This window comes from Wasmannia auropunctata, unplaced genomic scaffold (assembly GCF_000956235.1).
Source record: "Wasmannia auropunctata unplaced genomic scaffold, wasmannia.A_1.0 LD334508.1, whole genome shotgun sequence".
Classification (NCBI taxonomy): Eukaryota; Metazoa; Arthropoda; class Insecta; order Hymenoptera; family Formicidae; genus Wasmannia; species Wasmannia auropunctata.
In genome coordinates this window covers 1485176-1499697 of record NW_012028382.1, presented here as the reverse complement: position 1 = coordinate 1499697, position 14522 = coordinate 1485176, and the positions used below count along the sequence as shown (strand labels likewise).

At 40.0% G+C, this 14522-nt stretch overlaps 1 protein-coding gene and 1 long non-coding RNA gene across 5 annotated transcripts in view; one reads left to right on the top strand and one right to left on the bottom strand.

Annotated features, from left to right (window-relative positions):
• LOC105458552 overlaps nucleotides 1-14522 on the bottom strand; it is a 253105-nt gene that overhangs the window by 28833 nt on the left and 209750 nt on the right. The window lies entirely within an intron of this gene.
• Nucleotides 1-14522, top strand: part of LOC105458551 (lachesin-like) — a 280519-nt gene that overhangs the window by 86214 nt on the left and 179783 nt on the right. The window lies entirely within an intron of this gene.

Genomic DNA, 14522 nt, shown 5'->3' with positions numbered 1-14522 from the left:
AAATAATTTAAGTTTGTTGTAAAGATCAATACAGTCGTAACAGACAAAAAATAATCTTTAGATATATATCTTTGCGTGAATTCTTGTTACATCGTTCTAGCAAGTTTCTTCTCGCCTTTTGCGGTATATTAATATCACAGGTATTTTTGTCGATGTAACATTGTAACACATAACGAAAGAAAATCCGAATGTTATGATTTGGGCCTCGGTCCGAGTCACGGTGTGATCAAGAGCTGCCACAAGTACACGACGCGTCCTCTAATTAACACGACCCAGCGGGTTAAAATTATGTCAGATCCTGCCGTTTACTTCCATCTCCACGATGCGACCCGCGCCCTCCGCCCTCGCCACGTCTCTCGAGTAAGTATTCCCGCGAGCGTCTTAACGTAACTCGCTTCGCAACGTATGCCCTAGCCGCTAACGCCGTGTAATTAAGCGCCCTCGGCGCGACGATAATGGCGTCATAATTACGGAGCCCCGTTGCTTTCCGCTTTTAGTCGGTACGGTGGCATGAAAAGATGTTGGGTGCTGGACCATAGTCGTCACGCTGCATTTTCGGTGAGAAACTATCAACTGACTGTGATCTTGGTGCATCAGGATTAAATGGGCGGAGACGTTTGACTGAAACACGTCCATGCATCCGTAATTTCGAAATACGCTAATCTCAAAAGACTGGCTGCAACGGTATAATGAGCTTGACAGGAAATTGAGAACAGATATTTCCGTAATCCGGTAAAATTAATAATGGATAGATAGAGAGGTAGAGAAGATTTATTTCGATTCTGGGTCAAGCTGAGAAAGGCAATTCGGTATCTAAATCTGGATACCGGAAATGAAAAGCAGCGTAGTTTGTACGTTTCGACTGCATTTCGATCCCACGATCGATAAGTTTTTCGCACCGATGAATGGTATCTTTTGCTACTATTCACTGGATATCGAAATCAAAGTGAATACTGCAATCGCGAACGCGATACTCGGTTGTTCGCGTTTACATGGCCGTTAGTTAGGATGGCTAGGTCATCAACAGTGATCTGCAATCTAGAGCGCAGATTCGCCGGGGTTTATTATTGGCTGACATAAAAGTCGAGCCTCTTCAAACGACGTTGCTCTCTATTGCAGCTTCTCGTATTCATGGAAATTCTAAGGACCCTATAAACCCTGTTTAAGGATCATTTCGATCGAATTAGGTCGGTCCACATACACGCACGCGCACGCATCCATCTGCAGCGTAATGGAATTCCGATACCAATTTGCGTCCGCTTTGCTTTACGTCAGCATAGTGACAGCCGCGACCTCATCGTTGCATCCTTTCAAAATTATTACTGAAACCGGATAATTGATCGATGAGAAGCGCGAAAATGAGATCTCTCAATTGTATTTTTCTTAGCTTGAATCAAAGGTGTTTCCCAAGCTCTATTGAATAGAAAATTTTCTCCTTTTCTCTTTTCTCTCTTTTTTCACACAGTAAGGAAAAAACGAATTCTCATCATTCGATTTTAAATTATATTTATTCCATCTGCCTCTCTTCGTAAACGTTCACTTATATTTGTAATTTATTTCAATATTAAAGGATTAAGAGATTTAATCTTTTTTTAAATATAAGCAAATAATTGCTTAAAATGGATATATATATATATATATATATATATATATATATATATAAACATACGTTTGGAAATAAAATAAAATACAATTTCCGAATCATCCAATATCGTTCGTTAAGCAAACATTTTAGTCAATTTCCACATCGCGCTCGGATCTCGGGTCTCAAATTCCAGTTATGGAAATTAACTAACAAAATAAGCCGGCGTTTGGACAGAGATGATAAACGCGAGATACAGCGAGAAGTTGAAGTATTTATGCGAGAGTGACGCGAAAAGTAGAAGCGAAAGGAGGAGGCGGCGAATAATGATCGATCACACGTTCCGTCCGCCTGTGGAAACCGGATGTCGTGCCCTTCCGCAACAACCCGCGACGGACGGTCATTTGTTCGGGCTGGCGCTTATGTACGATCCCGGGGCCGTGTCATGCGGAAGCCTCGATGCTCGTTCGTCCCGATATATCGACGCTATTACATCAACGTCCTCCGTTACGAGCAAGTTTTGGTTGTCCTTTTGTACTTTGTCGCGCGTGAAATTTAGTATCGATAGCGCAAAGCGAACCGCATCGCAGTTAGTGGCTATTACGCGCAGTTACAACTATTTGTTTTGTCGTAATAATTTACCTGCCGCAAAAGAATGTAACAACCGCGAAATTCGGCCTTGCGAAAACTCATGCCATTTACTTGCCTGCTGCTGCTGCTGCTGCTGCTGCTGCGGATGTTTTAAAATGCAAAATTGGTTTTATCTGACGAAAGCCACTCGCGCTCGTGTCGTTGAGCATTAAGTGTCGAAAACCGCGAATTTTCTGCACGCTATCCGCTGCCATTTCGTTCCATCTCCGCGTCTACAGGGAACGTTAAAGTTTTAATGCGGCAGGGATAAGCTGTCTTCGCCGCACCACGGGCTATCCACTAAATGCTTGAACGACAACCACTGCAATTTTAGTTTGGCCGAGTTGCCGAGTTGCACGCAGTTCTTGTCTCGAAGTCGCGTCTGAAAGACTTTTGTTTGAATACACAGTGCCGATTAAAAATCAGGAATCGTGCAAGAAAAACGCAAGAACTGAAGGAAAAAGAGTAAATTTCTGCTTAATCAAGATGCTTTTTTTTACTATTCATTAAGGCTTTAATTACTAGAGATACTAATAATCAACGTTCTTCTGTAGGTGTATATACTACATATTAACTTCATTATGATTAAATTAAGCAAATTAATTTTTCATTAATATAGGGCAGCGAAAATTTGAATTTAAATTCGCAATTAGTTAGTCAATTATGTTCTTCTTTTATGAATAATTTTATAAATAGCCTTTTGTATGTATATATATATATATATATATATATATTCAATAGTAAACAATATTATTTATCATATTTCTCAATCTGAGTAAATTTAAATATAAAACATACGATACATGCGCTTATTGTATTATAATTGATATTTCGTAAAGACAATTTCATCGTTTTCTTAAGAATTGGAACGAGAAACTATCTTTGTTGTGTGTTTGCCGGGAGTTTGCCGTGCTAGAACTTTGTGTGTGGAACTTTACAGCCAGCGCACCGAAATGTATACAAATGAGCGGTACGGTGCCCATCGGAACGATTAATCACTTTCCTTGCGCAGTGCACGACTTCTAAAAACTCGCGCACTTCGCGCGGTGACAAATCGAAAAGGGAATACGAGCGTTTCGAAACTCGAATCCAATGCCGAATAGTAAAACTTTAGTCTCGGAGTATGGCTCACTCTACCCAGATTAAATCGCGTTTATAGACGTTCTTGATGAGTTTTGGAGAGATTCTTGGGGGGAATTTCTTCGCTAAGATAATGCTCCGTTAGATAATACAGTTGCGGGGTGAAGTAAACTTTTAGCGTATATAACTATGTTGTTAGTATACGACACTAAACTATCCCGCCCCAAACTTCGCATCAAAATACGAGTTACTTTATAAAATATCCGCTCGCTCCGTGCTGCTAGAGAGGAAAGTATTGTTTAACACTTAAATTACTTTTCAGTATATTAAGAACCAAATTACTTTTTGTGCCTACTATTTGACGAAAAGCGCAAGATACAGCTGTTGAAACACGTAATACAAATAAATTTCAAGCTAAGAGTTAATTGGACTTCCACGACGAATCAGTTTTCGAGTGTTTTTGTACACGACATAAGTAGTCGGTAGAATATCGATCATATAATTTGTGAATGTGTGAGACTAATCAAGCTTGTAGCATCACTCGCGCAGGGTGATTAGATGCGCTATCCGACCTCAAACAACCCGCCGTTCTAACTCAAACACCAATCCCTTAAGGGAACCAAGATGTTAGATTATGTTACGTCGTTAAAGGTAATTAATACTGCCTTTCGCTCGCATGCTGCACAGTCGCTTTCGTAAGAATCTAATGAGACGTGCCATTAGCGTGATATTTCGGGAGATATCTATTATAACTGACATACATTCTTATACTTATAAATAACATTGTATTTCACTATATTAGAGAAGCTGTTAGACATAATATAGTGTATAATACAATGTTACAATAACGTAACATAATACAACAATATATATGTATTCTGCCAAGAAACGATTTTTCTTTCACCATAGTCTATACAAAATGGCCGAGTTGGACGTCATTATCACGGGAAAAGAACGCGAGAAATGCGACGTGTAAACGTATTGTAACATGTTTAATACGCGCAGCAGAAGGGGTGAGAGAAAAATGAGTGCTCTTAATTAATGGAGCGTGTTAAACGACGCCATGTTCTATATGGATTGCTTTTGTTCACGGTTTAAATGACGGGCGATGTTAATCATCGCGACGTACATTACGGGGGGTGAATTGGCGATGTACCCTCTTAATAGGCCACGTGACAGGCGGGGAAAAGTTGCACCGACAACAGTGCCATACAAGTTGTGCAACGTGTTACGTAATCTCGAAACAGAGAGTTAACATGCTCGGAGGAACAAGTTAAGTGCATTATAATGCGAGCGTCTCGCCGTTCGAGTATTGCGTCATTGATACCATCAGCGATGCTTTACGGATAATAGCCGTTATGGAACACGACGAAATTTATATTGTTCATTAATGTTAATATATTGTTCATTAATTTATATTGTAATTAACATAACATAATAGTTTTAATTAAAGAGGAATGTAATTTTAAATTTTCTCGAATATTTATATAAGATTGTTGAACATTGACAGCAACATGCTAAACTGATGTTTTATTTCAATTATTATTTAAATTTTAAATCACCAGACTAATGAAAATGTCATTTTTGTTAAATGTTTTTAATTAATTTGTATTTAACGTCACTTTTGACTGCGTTATTAAATTTCGTTAATATTTATTGAAGGTTTAATCCCGCATGTTTTAATCTTTTTGACTTTTCGTATTATTTACATCATACATATTGTTTTATTGAGATAATATTGCAATTTTGGCGCGATAGCACTAGTTTCGGAACGTTGCAAATTCTCACCTGACTATTATACGAACTGAACGAGATTCACATTTCGATCACGCTCCGAAAGGTTTTCGATGGGTCATCAAAGGCTTAGTCTCGAAAGACGAGGTTCGTACTCGCCTTCGATGAGAAAATACAGAAGTGTTAAGGGTTAATCCGGTGCCAACCCTCCGTCACTCGCCACTTAATCCGAAATCTCTTCCCTTCGTTGTGCCAAGTAAATTCTACCGCGAATTGCTGAATTTTGCAACTATACGAAGTAGCGATAAAGCGGAACGCTCTTTCTCTATATTTGAACAAGTCATTTCAAATATGGGACATTAGTGGAATAAATGTTTATTTATTAAAAGTTTACCAAATTTATCTTTTACATGACTTTTCGCTTTACACCTACAATTGAAATTAGAATTTCACACCGCGAAATACTCAAAGCATTCAACCGATCGCTTTAACATCGTGTCACGCACTTTATTACGATGTTAATTAACACTTTAATCCTGGACGTAATGTAGTTGGCGCTTTGATTTGCGCCTTGTTACAAAGTTAATCGAAGTTAAGAGATGAAAATTTCTATCAAAGAGAGTTGCTCGACAAAACGAGCAAGGTGGCATTCCGTGGAGAATATGCTCATCTGCAGAAAATATCGGGGAAATACTCCGCGGGGACAATAATAATTCAGATAATGTACGGTCGGTCAAATTCTTTAATGTCCGTGTTAACGTTAATTGCCAATGTTGATTAGCGTTATAGTAAATTAATGTAATTTTTCGTCATTTGTATTCTTTAGCGAAAGAAGATGGGTAATCGGATTTACGCTGCAATTAATGAAATGACAGATTTATCGAATACAAGATATTTCCCGTGTCGAGCGAGAATAATGTATCGTCGCGGCACTCGTGGCACGCAGATGCAGTATCCTAGTGAGATTGCCGCTGTGCGACCGCGCATTCCGAGTCGCGCGTCTCTTAGTCTTGACAACATACCGAATACGTCTTGGCGCAGGAATGTATAAAGGAAACACGAAGAATTCTCTTTGCATGTCACTTTCTCTCTCTCTCTCCCCCCCCTCTCTCTCTCTCTCCTCCCTCCTTTCGTTCGTTGAAAAATACGTCAATTTCTCGTAAAGTAATCTACGCAGCATGACATGACGCGTTCATTTCTCTCATTGGTGTGCGAGCGAGCGGCTGGTTCGATTTAGAAAATTTGCAAGTGTGTTTGCATCGCTCCGTAATGAGAAACCTCATAATAGTAGGTTTCTCTTAAAGTGCTCGAAGTAATTTCTTTAAACGCCAAGCGCTGTTTGAGGAGTGGGGGGGAAGGGAGTCTGCTAATGAATTCCTGTCGGGAATTCCTCGCCGTCGGCGCCATCGAAGTGTTTACGTCACATCAAGCTCTTTCCTCCTTCCCCCGTCTCTATGAGAACGTGGCTTTCTTTCCCTCAGCCTCCTCTCTAAAATGACCAGAATAATACGTTCCACAAACTATATAAAACTTACTTAAGGATATTAAAGAAACACCCTGAGACGAATAATAATATTTTCTGACGTGAAACATTACGAGATGTCGATTTGTTTTCTGATTTTATCAAAATGGCCTCTGTTTAGACAGCAGGGTAGGTTCGATCCTGTACATCCCTGTATCTATTTATACTGGCTCCTTTCCTCTCGTGCGACGCCGTATAAAAGCTTCGACGCCGTAAACGCTTCTCTATTTGAAATGCATTGGTCGTAGGCGAGGAGCACGACGACGCTGTTTGCGCTGTCAACCGACGGATAATGGATCGGGGTCATCGGACAGGCCGCTGTCAAGGCGGCGGCGGCAACGGCAGCGACGGCGGCAACAGTCTGTGAGGGGTGACCCGTAGAAAAATGACTATTACTTCGCCGAAGATCAGGTTAATAAAACGATCGGTCAATGTTGCCCACGGCCATCCCAAGCTGCCATTCCTCTAGATACGCGGCATATCGCGATGCTCTCAGACGCCTCGCCGAGAAATGATCGAGCGACGTGTAATTTTAAGTCGACCGTAGGTGGTTCGTAGGTTTCTAAGCGTTTCATCCAGATACTTCTGTGTCAATTCTCGAACGATGAACAAGCAAGGACATTTCAAATATAATGTTGCCTTTCGAAGCTCGTATTATTTCGTCTTAGTTTTATTTCTTTTATTATCATACACACATTGCATGTGTTCTACCGAATTGCTATACAATTATAGATGTATTGAATACATTTTCTCTCTCTCTCTCTCTCTCTCTATCTAAATTATTAAAAAATACCTATTTTATGCGTCAGTACCTTGAAAATTGTTTTTTTCTGTTTTCTGTAACAATGGAAAAATCGGGCGTGCACCAAATCTGTCGAATTGTTAATTCCGATATACATGTCGCGCAGCATCGTCGTTGCCTGACAGGAGATTCATGCTCGTCCCAGCTGTTTAATATTCCGCATCTGTAAGCCGCGCGAGCAAGCTGTGCTTTTTTTACAGTTTCTCTCTCTCTCTCTCTCTCCCTCCCCTCTCTCCCCTTTCGCCCATACGTGAAATACACGTATGAAATTTTCTATGGCGTCATAGCGCGCGGCGGAAGGAATACCGAAAGCGCGTTTTATAAAGAACGACGACGTCCCTTTTACCATGCACATTCACGCGGAAGTATAACGGAGGAGGAATATCGTCCGCGCGGTGCATTCCGCAGCCTGGAGAGGCACGACCTCTCTCAGGTAATTTGCGCCCCCGTGCACGCGCGCAACCCTGTGAAAATCTGCCGAAGAAATTTATTTGCCGGTACGATGAATTCCCTTGCTGCGCTTTCGCATCGCGTCTTCTTGATGGTTAAAAGATGGCACGTTTAATGCTAAGAACCGGCCTTAGCTTTTCTTTTAACACGACGTGGTGCCATATGGACCCGAAGGCATTACGCTGACCGATATTAATCGCAATTGTAAGCTAAAGTGGTTTGCAAAATTGATTTATTTTTTTAAATGTAATTTTATCTGAATTATATGTATAAAATGTCGGTAGAGCACACGTGTTCTAAAGGCCAACTGATAATAATAACGATCCCTTAATCTATTCCCTTTGGGATCGTTCTCCATTAAGTTTAGCCTCATCGATCAGCGGCTTATTTCGATCTCCACCATTGCTTATTGTTTTCGATTCCCAGTATACACCATCTGCAGTGGCGGCCTTCTACCGGAATTCTTCCTTCGCCGATAATTCTCTCGTCGTCTCCAGAATTGCAGCTAGCAAGGGAAAACGCGATGGCACTTGAGAGTTTCGCTCTCCAGCACCGACGTGTGTTGAAAAACCGCATCCGAGAATATCTGGATCAATTGCTGCGCCGGTGATGGCCGGGGTAGGGTTGGCGGATGGGTGGGTCGGCGCGCGGGCAGATGGGGCGGGCGAAAGCGAATTTCCTCGATGACGTACTCGTCGTTATTAAAAATTCTTAACGTGAGTAATCTCGGTGTCGGCGCCGTGCGGTTGTGGGGGCCAAAAGGAACGCGATACGTAATTTTCTCGTAATTACATTTACGAGAACCGGCAACACACTGCCGCGGCGGCTGCTTTAGGAAGAACCGTCCTCGGTATATTGGATCTCTCAAGTACGTACTCATCCTACCATCCTATCGTTGGATGGTTTCTGCGAAACTTGAACTTTCCGTCGGAGAGCTCAAGGCGATCTTGCCGAGAACGAGCACCGATCGCGGTCGATGTCGTTCTCGTCCTTCCCCTCGTCCTCACTCGTGCCACTCGCCTTTAAGCGACGAGATCCTTCCTCCTCAAAAACCTTTTTTCCGCTGCATGGCTTTTGCTCAGAACTTAATCTTTTCTGCAAAGTTATGAAAACGTCGCGCGCCGTAGTACCAACCACAAGAGCTTCGTAGTGTTTCGGTAATGAAGTACATTCCCGGTCAAAGAGCGCGACGTGAATTCTGATGACACCAGTACCGTGTGATTAGTTGAGTTACTAGAATCGTATCGAAAGGCCTTTCCTGCTCAATGGAATTTTTTTATTGCCGAGCGATAATCCACCGACTAATACCTATCTTCTAGCTATATATTTTGCTCGTCCTTGTTTCCTCCGTTATCCGCTTCCCGGATTAGAATCTGAAATTTTACACTGCGTAAATAAAGAAACTCATCAAAGATAAGTAACATTTTAATTGAATCTTCACAGTTAATAATTTTTATTTTAGTTTTACATTTCGATTAATTGATTATAAACTAAAAAAAACTTATATTTTTTAATGTCGGAGAAATGAATTAAAATGTTTTTAAAGAAACACCCACTTTGCAATTAATTAAGGAACAATTTGCTCAAGTCCTTGACGTATATTAATTTTGCGTTCGAGTTAATTGCAGCACGACGCGTATTTTTATCGTGTTTATTATAATGCCATCCTACCTACGAAGCTGAAATACCTCGACCCAGACATGATCGAGTGGCGTTATTCGCGCGCATCATCGCGTAAGCCAGCCGTCCATCAGCAACCTCGGAAAACATTAAACAACCGACGGCTCTCGCGCATCTCATTTACCGTAAGGATGCGCCCTTGCCTATCTCATTATCCTTTCTATGCTAACGTGAGTGATACGTCATCGCAGTGTGAAATTCACTTCCCTCGATTAATCTCGGTACACTGTGTTACTCATCATCTTATTAATACATCAAATTTTTTAACGTGATTAAAAAATCATTCGTTACTTCTAACATGATTAATTGATTTTAATAACAGAATTTCACATTATTCATGTCATCCTTTATTATGGAATTAAATCCGGTACCTAAGGCGATCGCTAAACTATTACAACCGCTTATATGACAATACGAATTGCACGGCAAGACGTTTCCATTACGTAATTAATGTCAAAAAAATAGGACAGCGATATTCTTTCTCTATTTTATTTTCATCATAGCGGATTGATATTAATTTGCCACTGACACTTCATCGGTATTTTCGATTTTGAAGATTAGTCGTTATACACACGAGTTTGCGTATATTGTATTTTTGTTTTAACTCATAATAACTTAAATCATAATACAGATAATGATTTTTTGAAATTGAGATATCTTGGATCTCGAAACGAGCGTGACGAGCGTTACTGAAAAAAAAGGTTGTTGACAATAAAAAGAAGCCAAAGATAATTTATGTATTATCAGATTGTAATCTATATATATATTGACCGATATAATAAATCAGTAAAAATAAAATTTGTTCTATATCAGTTTATGATTATCATGTTAAGTTTGTCTTTTTATAGAGAACGCGCTTCTCACGCACCTGAAATACGACTAGCTACAGACATATTTCTGTTTTTTGAATTTTATTTCCCTGATCTAAAACGATATTTCATCTTGTGTGCAGGTACATTTATAATATATGTATATAGTGCTTTATTCAGGATATGAGAGAGAAAGGTACATTTTTGCGTAAACTAAACGACACTCGTGGTCGTTGCTCATTTCCAGCATTTTTGCATTGTCCGCCATCGCGATTTCGTTCGTTCGCTCGCGGCGATAAATATTTCGGCGAAATTGCAAATTTTACGATGGTATTTGATTACGTGAGGCTATAGGGAGAACGAATCGCCGCAGTAAATCACTACGATTCTCTTTAATCTCCTTAAGCGCCGCGCAAAGGAATACCGTAAATTCAGTCGCGCATGAAATTTTCAATTTTTGCGCGCGTAGATTTGCGTGCGTGTTGTCGGTATCGCGTGCTCTCGTGTATTCGTGGTTGCCTTCATCTCCTTTTTTTCTTTGGAGCTACCGTGATTCAGTCTTTGACAGCTTTCCTAAATCGAGCTGTCGAGTAAATCGTCCGCGCGTATAGCCCGAAAAGAGAGACGTGGTGGGCGAATTGAGCGGACGTACGGACGAAAAGGACGAGCGATTCCTATTATCAAATACGCGTGTGGGATACATGGGGCAAAAAAAAGGGGGAAAAGCGGGTCGGAGATCCATGCCGGACACGCCCAGTCGCGTTTGCAACGTTTTCCATCGTTTTACTCTTTCCTTTTTTTTTTATTCCCAGAGTGCCGCCGGCGTTTCTTTTTCCAGCGGTATGGAGGTCACGATATCTGCGTTTCCGTCACGTATCGCTTGAATAATATATCCTGATCTAACAGTGGAGTATGTGCGGTAAAATATATTTCCCATTTTGTGGCGTAGTAATTTCCTTTCATCGACGTATATATGTGTTTCATCGTTTTTTTTATTTTTATTCGTTGTGCACCTGTACTCTTGCGCCGAAAAAAAGGATGCTTCCGACATTGATGGTTTCAACAAAGTGCTCGTAGGCATTTAACGCGTTTGACCATGTGCATCGTCATGTCCTGGCGTTTTTTAAAAAAAAATAAAGAAACACCGTCGTTTGGTGCGCTCGGGGCCCACCAAAGAGAAGAGGAAAATACAAAGTCGCCGTGCGAAAGTGCTTGATCGAGTCTACCAAACTTTTGCCACACATGGATGTGAGACTACAGTTCCGCCAGGACACGACGTAACTCTCTCCCTCGACGTCTCTCTTTCTCTCTCTTCTCCCGATGCGCTCTACTGTCGAAGTTAAAACATCCCCGGATTCGCGGGCGTAAGGTGAAAAAAATCTCAAAAAAGTTCCACCGTTCGAAGTTCGTTCGCGCCACTTTGGCGCGATAAGAATCATTCCTATGCATTATTCATATCGCGGCGGAATGAGAACGATGTATATTGTACTTACAAGAATCAATATGCGTACTTGAAATCGCGCTTATATAGAATAGTAACCCGATGAAAGCGCCAAGAAAAACCTTTTACTCGAGATAAAAGGTTCCGCGATACAACTATATTGCAAATCGTACATATATCCATATACAGTCTTATGAAGGGATTGAACATTTCATATTCTTGATGGATATATTAATGATATTTTGCTAAATATTATTTCTATTGTTATGGCCGTTAATCTCACGGTACAAGATGCTTCGGGTTGCCCTTTTCCTTTTCGTATATATTCACATTAACGTCTTTTTCTCTTTCGAAAAGAGAGAAAAATTATATTTGCAAATATTTATATGTAATATAAGTACGCGTATCACAAAGGAGTATTGAACTCCTACCATGAACAAAGTTATTCGCGGTTGATTCTTGTTAGCATTTATTCTCCTTTACGATGCATAGGAGATCTATCGTAAATAAACCGATGCTACACACTGGCCTTTGTTAGTAACGGAAACATTCTATATTTTCCTGTTTATAAAAAGATGTTTTAACGCGTGCAAACGATGCACGACATGTAGAAGTGCATAAAACGTAATTATATTATGGAGATGAGAATTACATGGGGAAAAAAATGTGACGAAAGGATTAACGTAACTGGTTTTTTCCTTTTTTTTAATTAAACTACTATCGCATATCGGACACAGCGGATTAATATCATGTAAAGTAGCAGCGAAAGCTGCGCGCTTTTTGTGACTCGGTCGTAGAACATTTTCATCGAAAATATCAAACGGAGCTGAAATCAGCAGCGATGTCGAATCTCACTGCTTTTGGCCTCGTTTCGCGCTTGCACTTGCATCACTCTTCTCATTTGGTATTCACCATTCGGCTCGCTCTGTTAATTGCCTTATATTGGTAAAGTTTCTACTTCAAATTATACCGGAGCGAAAACCTGTATTCCTTTCTCGTTCTGCGACCGCGAGATGAAAATACGAGCAGCTGACGGTAGGCGGCCGATGTACATTCATTTTAAACTTTATGTAACGAATACCTTATTTTTTAACTTTCAGGTGAGTAGCTGGCGAATGTACATGTGTCTTCCAAATCGGTGCAATCATCGTAAAGTTACGGGCCATGCGGCAATTTGCAGTAATTTATCGTATGTATTTGCAATAATTGTTAACCTTATGTAAGTAATTCTAATTACTGTCTATATACAAAGTGTGTCAAATGGGCAACTTCGCTGTCAGTAAATGTCAATAATGGAGACATGTGCTGGCCGCGTTGCAATATTGAACCGTCATTACGATGGATAAGGAATCGTGGCAAACAATGCCGAAGTCGCGATTTGATTAATTAGGTCAGCGGTATTTCTCCGTTTCTATAAAAGTCGTTCACGAGTAGCAAATGGGAGTGAATTATGTAGACAAATGCAAAATATCGACAGCTACCAGAATAATCGCAGTAAATGTTAGTGTATATATTAACATGTTAGTGTATATATTATACTCTCTAAATTTTCTGGAGTGAGTCTTACTCCAAAAGATTGAAAATACTGTCAGTCGGTCACTTGAGTGGCAGTATTTTCACTCTTTTGTAGTGAGATTCACTCCAAAAGAGTGAAAAGTCATTCCAGAAAAGTTAGATTTAGATTTAGTAGATTATTATATATAATTTATTATAAATAAGCTAGTATTTATTATATAATAATTTTCTAAAGTTTCAATTTTAACCTATTAGAATAATTTATCGTTAATTATTTTGCCACAACATATTTCGAATAAATCTTCAAGTTAACATATGACATAGTGCCATCGAAATATTTACGGGAATACAGGGATCTTGTAATGTTCAAAATGCATGACTAGTTTCTTGTAGCTTTAGCCATTTAGGGACAGTGGTCTAAATGTGTTAAACGACAAGCTGTTTGGAATCAGCTACAGATTATTCATCACGCGCTTCTGCGTTTTGAACACACGTGTCCGTAAAATATTTGCCATTAATCAAACGGGAGCTGACCGTTCAGCGCTATCGTGTCGTTATGCGTGTACGTACATATATTCCAAATAAACATTCGTTGTTTCTACTTCCCAGCGTGGTTGACTTTACATCTTTTGCATCATCGCGCCAAAAAATATTATGCTAACGACATTTTCGCGGATATGTCTGAGAGATGATAAAGTCTCTATTTATATTCCTCCAATATACAAACGCAAAACGGAGTCATCGGTGGGTCTCGCGAGAGAAGCGTAAAGCGAGCCTGAGGCTCTCCCGGAAAAATGCTAAACATCACTACGTGAATGGGGTTACGTGCGAACGCGTATCTCGGCGCACGAGCATGGGTTAAGATCGTTTGTAAGAGAATTCTGATATGTTGCGCAAAAGAAATTTCCCATTTGTATGCCCACACGCATCCGATATTAAAGCGATTTTGTGCGCCGATACGTATATAAAGCCGATCGAACAAAATAATGTTGCGTCACAATTACGTCGTAGAAAGAAAAAATTTTTTATCGTTTCTTTTATTTGCAGATTTAGATTTAATCCTGAAATCAATATTAAACGATTGTTTGACAGTTTTATAATCAAATATTATCCCTGTTTTTTTAGGGAACAATTTAATTGTGCTCTTCGTTAACGTTCGTGAAAGCCGTGTTACATTTATTTAAATACATTCATTTGAATTTTTTAGTAAGCTTCGTTAGCTTTGTAATTACGTTTTTGAAATTGGTACGCGCTATGAGACAATAATTGATACAGGA